This window comes from Hypanus sabinus, chromosome 12 (genome assembly GCF_030144855.1).
Source record: "Hypanus sabinus isolate sHypSab1 chromosome 12, sHypSab1.hap1, whole genome shotgun sequence".
NCBI lineage: Eukaryota > Metazoa > Chordata > Chondrichthyes > Myliobatiformes > Dasyatidae > Hypanus > Hypanus sabinus.
The window spans coordinates 39,821,489-39,834,877 of record NC_082717.1 but is presented as its reverse complement, the minus strand read 5'-3'; positions in this window follow the sequence as shown (position 1 = coordinate 39,834,877).

Below are 13,389 nucleotides of genomic sequence, written 5' to 3'. Positions count from 1 at the left end.
CTACTATCCATCATAAATTGTCGTAGACAGGGTTGTAGTCAGCTTTCCTGGAACCACTATTTGCCTTCAAGCGAAGCTGATCCCACTGTGGACTGATTTAGATCCACTGCCATTGAATGAACAGCAGTTGGAATGATGTTTGACTGAGGAGGGAACTTGTAGAAGAAAGTGTTCAATGCACTAATCTTCAATCTTCTTCGTGGTGGTAGAGGGTCAGGATTTGGGTTCTTCTTAGGCATCCTGGAAGGGCAACTGAATTGTATTTTGTAGATGATGTAACTGAAGCCACAGTTCACCAGTAAGGGATTGGATGGAACGCTGGTAATGTTCATTATTTTGCTGTGAATTGTCCATGTCCTCTTTTCTCTTCCTTCTACATTCTCAATGGGGGTAGTCTTTTTCACCTTTTGTTATAGAAAGGCATATAATAAAACAATTGTGTGAATAACATACAGGAGGGTGACTAGTGGCTGTCAGCCTAAAGGAGAATTGTTCTGAAGGGTAGTGCAAGCACTGAAGGTAACAAATTCCTACCAGGGCTTTGTTAAGGCAAGCAGTAAATCTGTTATTCTAAACAGGTTCACACCTGCACAAAAATAGCTCTTACATGAATGTGGTAAGAGAACATTAAGTATATGCATGTAAAGTTCTGCCGTGAAAGCTGTGTGCTTGATCTCAATGTTTTATTACAGTGAAGATTTCAAAGAATTGGGGTTGCAAAACTACAAAAAATAAAATGTGAGAATGTTGAACAATGAATACAAATTTTAAAAATAAAGGATGTTCATATATATAATAAAATCATTGAATTTTAGGCTTACTTATAGTGGTCACAGGCTCTAGCCTGAGAAAGGTAGCTATGGAGCAAGTTTCAGTGAGCCATTACCCAAAATAGTCTAGTTAAAAACATATACATGGGAGAGTTGCCTAAGAGCATGTCTATCCATGTATGAAGATCTCCTCCCATGCTTCAGGGATATGTCTACATTATCCAAACAATTAAATTAATTGTGACACAGTTTAAAATTTGTCCACAGTTCCCAATACATATTTTACAGCTGGATTGTGTTGATAAAAATGACTTCACAGTGTCATTGATGATGTGATTAAAAAGCTTCATATTTTTGGCAAAATAACAGAATTAAAACAAATCTGAGTTTTGTTTTAAATTACATTATAAGGGCCTAGATTTTTAAGAGAAAGCACACATGAATTAACATATCTCAACTTCTGCAAGTCTTCACTTCTGTCATTTCACCTTTGCTTCATTACTGAATCTCTCATGTGGCCAGGGAACAAATCACCAGCTTCCCACGGTGTCCCAGATGTTGTACATCTGGCACTGGTTCATGGTTTTAAGGGAGAACAAGCAGGCCAGCTTGAAGAAGTCTCTCAACAATTACAACCAACATATCACCTGTGGAACCAGAGAAGCTAACACACTTGACTACTGTTAAACACATCAAGAATGCTTACCATGTCATCCCACGCCCACACTTTGGAAAGTCTGATCACTTGGCTGTACTTCTACTCCCAGCTTCTCGGCAGAGGCTAAACATCGAAGCACTAGTGGCGAGAAACAAGAAGGAATGGTCAAGGGAGGTGAAGAAGAGCTTGCAGGACTGCTTTGAGCTGGTGTACTGGACAATATTTAGGGATTTATCTTTGAATCTGAGTGAATACACCATAGTTGTCACTGACTTCATCAAGACCTGTGTGGGTGAGTGTGTGCCTTCGATAACATAGCAGACATACCCAAGCCATAGTCTGTTGAGGGACAGATCTATGGCATTCAAGACCAGTTATCCAGAACTAGACAAGCAGTCCAGCTATGACCTATGGAAGGCTATTCTAAGAGCTAAAAGGACAATTCCAATTGAAGTTAGAGATGGAATCAAGTTCAAGTTAAAGTCAATTGTCATCTGACTGTATGTATAGTGTATGCAACCAGACTCTGGACCACAGTACAACTGCATAACTTATGTCACACACAGCACATCAACCAAACATATTGTATTACAAATAAGTTAATAAAATATAATTCAAAATACATGTAGTAAAGTGCAGCTCAGGTAAACAGAAAACAGTAAATAGTACAGTAAACAGCTCACTGGCCTAGTGACAAGATCTCAGTGGTGGCAGGGTATTCATTAGTCTCACATTCTGAGGGAAGAAGCTGTTACCCAGTCTGGCAGTCCTAATCCTAACACCTCTGTACCTTCTTCCTGACAGTAGTGGGTCAAAGAGATTGTGGGATGGTCGGTAAGGATCTTCAACAATACTTTGGGCCCTTAGTCTGCAACGCTGTTTGTAAATGTCACAAATAGGAAGGAGGGAGACCCCGATAATCTTCGCTGCAGCTTTTACTGTCCTCTGTTGGTCTTGTGGTCCAATGTTTTGCAGCTTCTGCACCCACAATGATGCAGCCAGACAGGACACTTTTGATGGTGCTCCTATAGAAAGTTGTTACAATGGGAGCTAGGAGCCTTGCATACCTCAATCTCCTCAGAAAGTATAGATGCTGCTGTGCCTTCTTGATTAGTGAGGTGGTGTAGCAGGTCTAGGTTAGATCATCCATTATGTGCACACCAAGGAAGTTTGTGCTCTTCACTCTCTCTGCAGCAGAGCCATTGATGTGCAATGGAGAGTGGTCAACCTGTGCCTTCTTGAAGTCCATAAACCATCTCTTTTGTCTTGTCCATGTTGAGCCTCAGCTTGCTGTTCTGGCACCATTTGTCATGCCTCTCTCCCTCCTTTCTGAATGCTAACTCATCATTGTTGCTGTAGTATCATCAGAGAACTTGATGATATGGTTTGTGCTGAATCTGCAGGGCAGTCGCGAGTCAGAAGCGGGAACAGCTGCAGACAGAGCACTCAACCTTGGGGGGAACCAGTGCTCACTGTCAAGGAGCTTGAGATGATGTTGCTGCCATCTCGGACTGGCTGGGGTCTTTCCATTAAGAAGTGCAAGATGGAGCTACAGAGAGGGCTGTTGAGTCCCAATGTATCCCAGTGTATCCTCCACCTTCCGAGGGATGACCGTGTCAGATGCCAAGCTGATATCGATGAACAACATTCTGGTGTAGGAGACATCACTTTCTAGCTGGGCCCTATCCAGCAGAGTGGATGGCAAGGCTACGGCACCATCAGTGGACCAGTTTGAGCAGTAGGTGAACCGGAAAGGGTATAGAGGGGATTTTATATGATCCATTGCCAGACACTCGAAGCATCCAGATGCACGTCAGCTCTGGCAGGGTTTGCAGGCCATTGCTTCCTACAAGGCGAAACCTAACACATTATGAATGACTGTGATATTTCACTCCCAGATGCGCTCAATGCATTTTATGCTCACTTTGAAAGGGGGAACAAAACTACATCCTAGTGAATTCCTGCAGCATCTGGTGACCCTGTCATCTCTGTCTCAGAGATAGACATCAGAGCATCTTTCAAGAGAGTGAACCCTCACAAGGTGTCAGGCCCTGATTGTGTACTTGCACAGGCATTGAAAACCCGCATCAACCAACTAGCAGGTGTATTCAAGGACATCTTTAACCCCTTATAGCTGCAAGCAGAGGTTCCCACCTGCTTCAACCTGTGCCCAAGAACAGCAGGGTGACTAAAGCCCTGCTGCATTCACATCTACTGTGATGAAGTGCTTTATGAGGATGGTCATGGCCAGAATCGTCTCAAGCAAGGACCTGAACCCACTGCAATTTGCCAATCTCCACAGTAGGTCTACAGCGTCTACAGTAGGCCCTCTATTCGGCCTTGGATCACCTGAACAATAGCAATTCTCATATCAGGCTGCTGTTTATTGGTTACAGCTCAGCAGTCAACAAAATCACACTCTCTGTTCTAATCAACCTGGGCCTCTGTACTTCCCTTTGCAACTGACTTCCTCACAGGGAGACCTCCGTCAGGACCAGAAATGGTATCTCCTCCTCACTGACAATCAACATTGGCGGACCTCTAGGTTGTGTGCTTAACCAGCTGCTCGACTCTCTCTACACCCACGACTGCGCATGGCTAGGCACAGCTAAGACACCATCTATAAGTTTGCTGATGCCTCAACTGTTGTTGACATAATTCCAAATGATAAGGAGACGGCATCCAGGAGTGAAATAATTCAGCTGTTTGAGTGGTGTCACAATAACAACTTTGCACTCAGTGTCAGTAAGACCAAAGAATTGATGTGGACTTCAGGAAGGGGAAATTGAGGGAAGACATAGCAGTCCTCATCAAGGAATCAGCAGTGGAAAAGGTGAGCAAGTTCAAGTTCCTGGATGTTAAAATTTCTGAAGATCTATCCTAGGCCTAACATATTGATGCAACTACAAAGAAGGCATAACAGCAACCAGATTTCATTAGGAGTTTGAGGAGACGTGGTGAACTCTCACAAGTTTGTAAAGATATATTGGGGAAAGCATTCTAACTGGCTGCATCACCATTGCACAGGATCAGGAAAAGCTGCAGAAAGTTGTAAACTCAGCCAATAGACAATAGGTGCAAGAGTAGGCCATTCGGCCTTTCGAGCCTGCACCACCATTCAATGTGAGCATGGCTGATCATCCACAATCAGAACCCCGTTCCTGCCTTCTCCCCATATCCCTTGACTCCACAATCTTTAAGAGCTCTATCTAACTCTTTCTTGAAAGCATCCAGAGAATTGGCCTCCACTGCTTTCTGAGGCAGAGCATTCCATAGATCCTCAACTCTCTGGGTGAAAAAGTTTTTCCTCAACTCTGCTCTAAATGGCCTACCCCTTATTCTTAAACTGTGGCCTCTGGTTCTGGACTCCCCCAACATCGGGAACCTGTTTCCTATCTCTAGCCATAAGGAGGCCCCATCTCCGAGGACATGAGCTCTTCTAATTGCCACCATCAGGGAGAAGATACAAGAACCTAAAGGCATACACTCAACATTTCAGGAACAGCTTCTTCCCCTCTGCCATCAGATTTCTGAATAGACAATGAATCCATGAACACTACCTCACTAATTTTTTTCTAGTTTTGCTCCTTTGTTGCACTACTTGTTGATTTTATATACTCTATATTTCTTATTATAATTTACAGTTTTTAATTATTATCCACTGCAATGAGCTGCTACCATAAAACAACAAATTTCATGACATATGCCAGTGATATTAAACCAAGTTCTGATTCTGATTCTGTGAGAGAGGTAAGTTTCAACAAATTTACATTTGCTTGACTTCATCATTCATAAAGCCCCCACACTGTGTCTACACAGAGTGTTGTCACAGGACCTTGTCTCGATCATCAGGGACCTCCAGCACCCAGACTAAGCTCTCTTCTCACTGCAGCCTCAGGATTCACATCACCAGGCTGAGGAACAGTTATTACCCCACAACCTCAGGCTCTTGAACCAGAGGGGATAAATTCACTCAGCTTCACTTGCTCTATCATTGAACTGTTCCCAAAACCTACGGACTCCATCTTATGTTCTTGATGTTCATTGCTTATTCATTCATTCATTCATTCATTCATTCATTCATTCATTCATTCATTTTCTTCCTTTTGTATTTGCACAGTTTGTTGTCTTTTGTACATTGGATCTCCACCCTGTTTGTGCAGTCTTTCATTGATTCTGTTGGGGTTATTGGATTTATTTAGAATGCCTGCAAGAAAATGAATCTCGCTGTTGTATATGGTGACATATATGTATTTTGATAATAAACTTAATTTGGACTTTAAACTTAATGTTTGGTGGATGGTATGAGGATTGAAGCATTATCTCACATACACGATGACTTTAAAGGTTCCATTAAATAAAGAGCATGTGAATGAGGTGGCCCTCACATCAGGGGTTCCATTTTCTGTTATCAGAACCTCAGTGAGCTGCTGGACAATGACTACTCAAATCACAGGAAAATTGTCAGCAAAAATTTAGAGCCAAACTCATATTTTAAAACTTTCTGGAATCATTTCTTTATTGCTATTGCAGTTTCATCTCTTTCTTCACTTCTGCAAGCTGATTTAATCTCTGCTTTGCTGCCATTGTTGGTTCCATTTTTTTTCAGGTGGGCCCCAAATTCTGTATTAGAGACTCATTTTCTGCTTTGCAGTGAGAGGTAATGAGAAACCAGATTGGTGATTCTGCATTGAAAATGCAAAATATCCGACTCATGAAACATAAGAAGTGAACAACACAAGAAATAAAACATTAGTAGACTACCTGATCTTTCAAACCTGCCCAACCATTCCATAAGATAATTGATGATCTACCCTGACTGTCAACTTCTTCCCTGTATGAGGTCCCTTTGGTCTCAATCCCTGATTCTGTACATATTTATCTACCTCCACCTTATAATGATCTGGCCTCCATAACTCTCCAGGATAGGGAATGCTTATGTGTTTTTCACACCCTCTGTGCAAAGAAATTTCCATGCATCTCCATCGTCAATGGCCACTTATCTTGAATATATCTTCTAGTTCAAATCCACTCCATTAATTAAATCAAGATTTGGTTGTCCATGTTTAATAAGACCTGCCCAGATTTGCGTGTGTCAGTTCTGCAGGAAGGAATTATATATCTGGAAGGCAAGATAGGGACACAGGAAAGGAAAAAGATATTTTGGATGGTTTATTCTGGAACACAATCAAATTCAAGAAGAAAAGATGGGGAAAGATATGATTGCAAAAGAGTTAGGTGGAGTGACTTAAAAAAAAGTTTGGTTTGGAGATTCTATATTCACTGTTTTTATCCTTCAGATACAATGTAGTCACTATCCTTGCGAAAATGGAAAAGACTCCAGAGGTCAAAGACCCCTGGGGAGGAGAGACCCCAGAAAAGGGACCAAGATGAGGTGGAAGAAAAACAGAATGGAAGCATGGTGTAGGTAATAGACAGCATCCACTGCAGCGGGATAAGAGAAATCTTGAGTGGCTGGAGAGGAATTTGACAGACAGACATACTTTATTGATCCCGAAGGAAATTAGATTTTGTTACAGTCGCACCAACCAAGAATAGTGTAGAAATATAGCAATATAAAACCATAAATAATTAAATAATAATAAATAAATTATTCCAAGTGGAAATAAGTCCAGGAGCAGCCTATTGGCTCAGGGTGTCTGACACTCCGAGGGAGAAGTTGTAAAGTTTGATGGCCACAGGCAGGAATGACTTCCCATGATGTTCAGTGCTGCATCTCGGTGGAATGAGTCCACCGAGAAAATTTGGAAAATTTGGAAAAAAGAAGAGCTGGATATACACTCCTGATGGTCTATTTTGGGATGAACAATTAATGCAGGAATAGTAAAAAAAAATAGTCTGATAGAATATCAGGAGCTAGAAGCAATAGTAAAATACTTGGGTAATTATCTCTGGAGTTCCCCTGAAGACCCTGACCTGGAGATACAGCCTGAATTCGGTTCTCTGCGGGAATGGGACCCGCTCACAGGGCCTCACAATCAGCTGCTTTTTGATATGCCAAGGATGCCGCCTGGAAGATTCGTGCACCTTTAGGGTGCCGGATTTTTGCGGCTCTGGAGACAAGCTAGTTCAAGGCCGGTGCCCCTGACTGAGGTGTTGCGGGAGAACAGGAACATCAGGAGCAGAGGGTTAGCTGCCGGCTGTGTGTCCAGAGACCTGAGCCTCGGAGCTGCTTCTCTGGGTGCAGAGCTCGGAAAAAGCAATGCAACAGACTTTTAACATCGTATATCAGTTATGTCCCCCCTCTTGCTGTGAAATGGAGACATCACCTTTTCCCTTATTAGAGAGAGAGCAAGTCTGTGGTATGTCGAATTACATGGTGTATAAGTAATCTTCGGGGTACTGCAAGTCTGTGTCTTTATTGATGCTTTGCTGCATGCTTGAGTGCTCGGTGGAGGGTCCTGAGGCTCTTTTTTGCTGGTGGGGGAGGGGGTCATTGCCTTACTGCTGCTTGTGCATGGGAGGGGGGAGCTGGGGTGGGGGGGGGCTTTGGGTTCTAACGTTTAACTGTCATTCATTCTTTGGGGCACTTCCCTGTTTGTGAAGAAAAAGAATTTCAGGATGTATATTGTATACATTTCTCTGACATTAAATATACCTATTCAACCTATTGAACTTATTGATCTACCAACCATAAACCAATTTATTAGATCAGATGATTTAATACATCAAAGATGACTGATGAAAAGCTGACATAGGAAAAGGGATAACAATAGCATTGTTGGGATAGAGTCCCTTTGATGGGATAGTCCACATTTGTGGGACCAGTCAAAAGCTGATGTCTTGTGCAGAATTACATAAAATTGTTGAATATGAAATGTGGCCAAAAAGAAGGGAGCTAAAGAAAAAATTGTTGCAAGTTTAAGTAAAAACAAAATAGTTTGGTGAGTAAAGGATAAAATAAACTACTGTATATGCTTAGAGTACTAAAAATTTTTGAGTAGAATAAAGATAGTTAAGATCAAAAGAAAGGGATCTCTAATAACAAGAAATAAATTATCTTTAGAACAATGCAGACACTATCTGTAATAATAAAAAAGGTAATAGGAAGCACCTGTGTAAGAAGATATGATTAATTGATAATTTTGTTGTAAGGAGCATTTAAGGGAACAGTAACCAAAGTGTGATAACATTTTTCATTGAATTTAAAAGTGACATGGTTCAATCTAAAATGAGGATCTTACATCTAAAGGAAGGACATTATGAAAGTATGAGGGCTGCAGTTAACTGCTGTAAATATCCTCTACTTTAATATCAACAAGGCAAAGGAGATGGTTATAGATTTCAGGAGAACAACTCCCACCCACTTTACATCAGAGACACTGCAGTGGAAACTGCAAGCAGTTTCAAACTGGGAGTGTACATCTCACACAACTTCACATTGTCCCAGAGCACATCCTACGCAGTCAGGCAAGCTCATCCACACCTCTGCTCTCTGAAGAGGCTGAAGAGATTTGGCCTTTGCACATCCAAATGCAAGTCATTCTACAGACACAGACAGGAGAGCATCCTGACAAGCTGCATCATGGAATCTGCACTGTGGCAGACAGGAAGGCTCTACAAGGGGTCATTAAGATTGCCCAGTGAATCTCCGGCACCAGACTACCCACCATCAAGGACGCATATGACAAACGGTGCTGGAAAAGGGTCGCACCCACCCACCCTGCAGAATCCCACCCACCCGGTTTGTCCCACTCCCATCAGGGGGGAGGCTATGAGGAATCCACACCAGGACCACCAGATTCAAAACAGTTACTTTCCCTAAGCAGTAAGGCTGATCAACACCTCTACCTACTACTTAATTATTTCCTGTCAGTCAAATTATGTACTTTACAATCAGTTAATGGACATACAATCAACCAATGTAAATAAGCTTTCTTAGATATTAAGAGGAATAGACAGAGTGGACAGCCAGGGCCTCTTCCCCAGGGCACCACTGCTCAGTACAAGAGGACATGGCTTTAAGGTAAGGGGAGGGAAGTTCAAGGGGGATATTAGAGGAAGGTTTTTCACTCGAAGAGTGGTCGGTGTGTGGAATGCACTGTCTGAGTCAGTGGTGGAGGAAGGTACGCTAGTGAAGTTTGAGAGACTACTAGACAGGTATATGGAGGAATTTAAGGTGGAGGGTTATATGGGAGGCAGGGTTTGAGGGTTGGCACAACATTGTGGGCCGAAGGGCCTGTAATGTGCTGTACTATTCTTTGTTCTATGTTTATATTTATTGTGTTTTTAATTATTATTGTGTTGTCATTTGTGGGCTTCATTTGCATTGGATCCAAAGTAACAATTATTTTGTTCTCTTTTACATGAGTACAATAAACAATCTTGAATCTTGAACTGGAAAAATACATTGAGAAAAGGGCATGACAGGTAATACACTGAAAATGCTGGTGTCGACGTCGACAGTGCTTCTCCCTATAGATGCTGCCTAGCCTGCTGCGTTCCACCAGCATTTTGTGTGTGTTGCTTGAATTTCCAGATCTGCAGATTCCCTCATGACAGGTAATGGTTGGCATTTTAAGAAATAATGCATAATTTGGAAAAAATGTATATTCCTTAAGTGACTAAAACTCAGCAGGAAACATTGGTGATCCAAGGCTTACAGGAGATATTAATGATGGCATTGAATTCAAGGATCATTAAGTTGCCAGAAAAATCAGTCGGTCTGAAGTTTGGGAACATTTGAGAAGTCACAAAGGAGCTCTGAGTAGTTGAGAAAAGAAAAAGGAAAGGCAGATATGAAGAGTAAATTGCCCTGAAACATGAAAACAGACTGTGAAAGATTGGATAGGTATGCAAGGAGAAAAATACTTCCCAGGGTAACTGTGGGTCCCAGGAGAATTTCCAGTAGGGTATAGGAATGGCAGAAGAATTAAACACTTACTTTGCATATGTCTTCATGGAAATCAAAAAAAAGTGTCAGTAAGAAAATAGTGCTAGAGAAGGTAGTGAGATTTACAGCCAATATAATCTAATTGTCCCTATACCAGTATTTGAAAGAGGTACATACAAAGGAAGTATATTCTGAAATTTTTCCTGCAGTTTGAAGAGCCCCAAAAATGACCTCACTCTCCAAGAAAGAAGGGAGAAAAGCAGAGAACTTTTGATCTGTTAGCCCATTGTCAGTGCTTAAGTCTGCAGTTAAGGTTGGAATAAGAGAGGAATAAAGAATTGAACAGAGCTAGCATGAACTGATGAAAGGAAAATCATTTTTGACTAATGTAATTGAGTCACATTGCGACTAGTAGAATGGATATGGGGAAAATTCAGTGGATGTGATCATTTGGATTTTAAAAGGCTGAAAATACAAAATAAAAGCTCAACCAATAAGCCAGAACACAGAATTAGGTAGTCTCCAGCCCCTTGGTATGAACATCGAATTCTCCAACTTCCGGTAGTTCCCTCCCTCTCCCTTCCCCCATCCCACTTTCACTCTGCCTCCTCTTCCAGCTGCCTATCACCTCTCTCATGACTCTGCCTTCTTCTGCTACCCATTGTGCTTTCCCCTTATGTTCCTTCTTCACCTCTCCTGCCTATCCCCTCACTGCTTCCCCTCCCCCACCCCTTGATCTTTCCTCTGATTGGTTTTTCACCTGGCACCTTCCACGCTCCACTTTCTTTATAGGGCCCCTGCCCCCCTCCTTCTTCAGTCCTGATGAAGGGTCTTGGCCTGAAATGTTGACTGCTCGTTTCAACAGATGCTGCTCGACCTGCTGAGTTCATCCAGCTTGTTTGTATGTATTGAGAAATAATGAGGATTCAGTGTTGCTCAATGAAAGAAAAGAGCGGGGATAATTCTCAGGTTAACACATAATGATAAAGAGGTTCTCAGGAAATGGGGCTTAGGCCTTAAACCATTCATGCTCTTTTTCAGTAAAAAATGAAAATGTTAAAAAACAGAAATTGCTGAAAATACTCATCATGTCAGACAGCATTGATGAAAGGAAAACCAAAAAACAGAGAACAGTGAATGGTAAGGCCCCAGGGAATGTTGTAGAACAGAGTGCCCATGGAGAACAAGTGTATGATTCCCCAAAAATGGCATCATAGGGTAGTGGAGAAAGCTTTTAGTATACTGGCTTTCATCAGTCAGGGCATTGAGTATGAAAGTTAGATGGACATAGTGTAATTATTCAGGAGGCTGGTGAGGCCACACTTGGAATATTGTATTCAATTTTGGTCACTCTGCTCCAGGAAAGATGTTACTAAATTGGAAAGAGTACAGAAAAAAATTATAAGGATAATGTCAAAACCTGAGGGAGAGCTTGGATAGGCTAGGACTTTGGTCCTTAAAATGTAGGAAACATAAGTGATCTTACAGAGGTGTATAAACTCATAAATGGCATAGGTAAGGTGAGGGCACTCAGTGCTTATCCCAGCATTAGGGAATCAAGAAATAGGAAGCATAAGTGTTATGGTAGTGCAGAAGGATATAATTGGAACTTGAGGGGCAACTATTTTTAACACAAAGTGTGATGGCTATGTGGAATGAGCTGCGGAGGAAGTGGATGAAGCAGATATAATAACAAGTTTTATAAGACAGTTGGATTGGAACATGGATTGGAAAGGTTTTGAAGGTAATGGGGCAAACACTGACAAATGGGACCAGCTTGGGTGGGGTATCTTTGTCAGCATAGATCATTTAGAATGAGGAGTCTGTTTCCATGCTGTATAACTCTTTGACTCTATGATAATTAATGTTTTAGGTCAGAGACCCTTCATCAAAACTGGAAAAGAAAATTAAGTCTTAGTTTCAGAGTGGGTGAATAAGGGATAGACAGAGCCAAGGATATTTCTCTAATACAGAACTTGGTCCTGTTAGGAGTGAAGAGAGAATTGGCAGAGAGAACAAGTGGAAGGGTCACATTTAAGGTATGGAAGTCACATCAGAGCTGCTGCTGAAACATGAAGCCAGAAGACAGTGCTGGAAATGCCCACCATATCAGTATGTGAAAGGTGAAAAACTACAATAATGTTACAGGAGGAATGGCCAGTTCTGATCCATGCAGGAAAAGTGGGTTAACTCAAAGTGTTGAATGTGATATTGAGTCCCAAAGACTGCATATGCCCAGATACAAAACGTGGTGTTCCTCCTGTTTCCATTTGTATAGTTTGAAGAATGCCAGAGGCTTTTGACCAATGGATTAGAATGGGAATGGCATGGAGAATTAAAGTTACAGGCAGCTATAAGCTCATAATGACCCTTGCAAACGGAACAGAGGTACTCCTCAAAGTGGGCAACAATCTGCAGTTTCTCTAATGCAGAGATCACTTCATGAGCATCAATATTAAACAAGAAATTGTGAAAACTTCTTTTAATTGTGATGCTTATACTATTCAACATGCATTAGCTGTCCTAATTTTTCCATGCTGATTTTTATTTGCCTATGTGTCCTCCCATTACACATCCCTTTCCAGTTTTTCTTTAAATCTATTCATAAATAAGTGATTCCAAAATCTGTAGCATCAGCAAATTACAAAATTGTGTTCTATATCCCAAAATTAAACATATTCATGTAAATTGAGACCAATTGCAGTCTTGTAGTTACAGCATATAGCAAGTGGATGAAAATCATTCACCATAATTGCCTTTGATCCCACAATCAGTTTTGTATGTATGCTGCTTTTACCTCTCTGGTTCCAAATTTCTGATATCTTTATTTTATGGTCCTTAATCTCTACAGAGGCTTCAAGATTCTTGTCATCCTGTTGAAAATGTTTCTGACGTATATCTGTATGTCACTTAGTTAACTCAATTTTTACAAAATTGTTTTTAACTTGATGTTTATTTATATTTTTATATAAAGATGCAATGTAGAACAGGCCCTTCTGGCCTAATGAGGTGCAGCACCCAACAATGCACCTATTCAACCCTAGCCTAGTCACAGGACCATTTACAAAGGTCAATTAACCTACAAACCAGTATGTCTTTGGACTGTG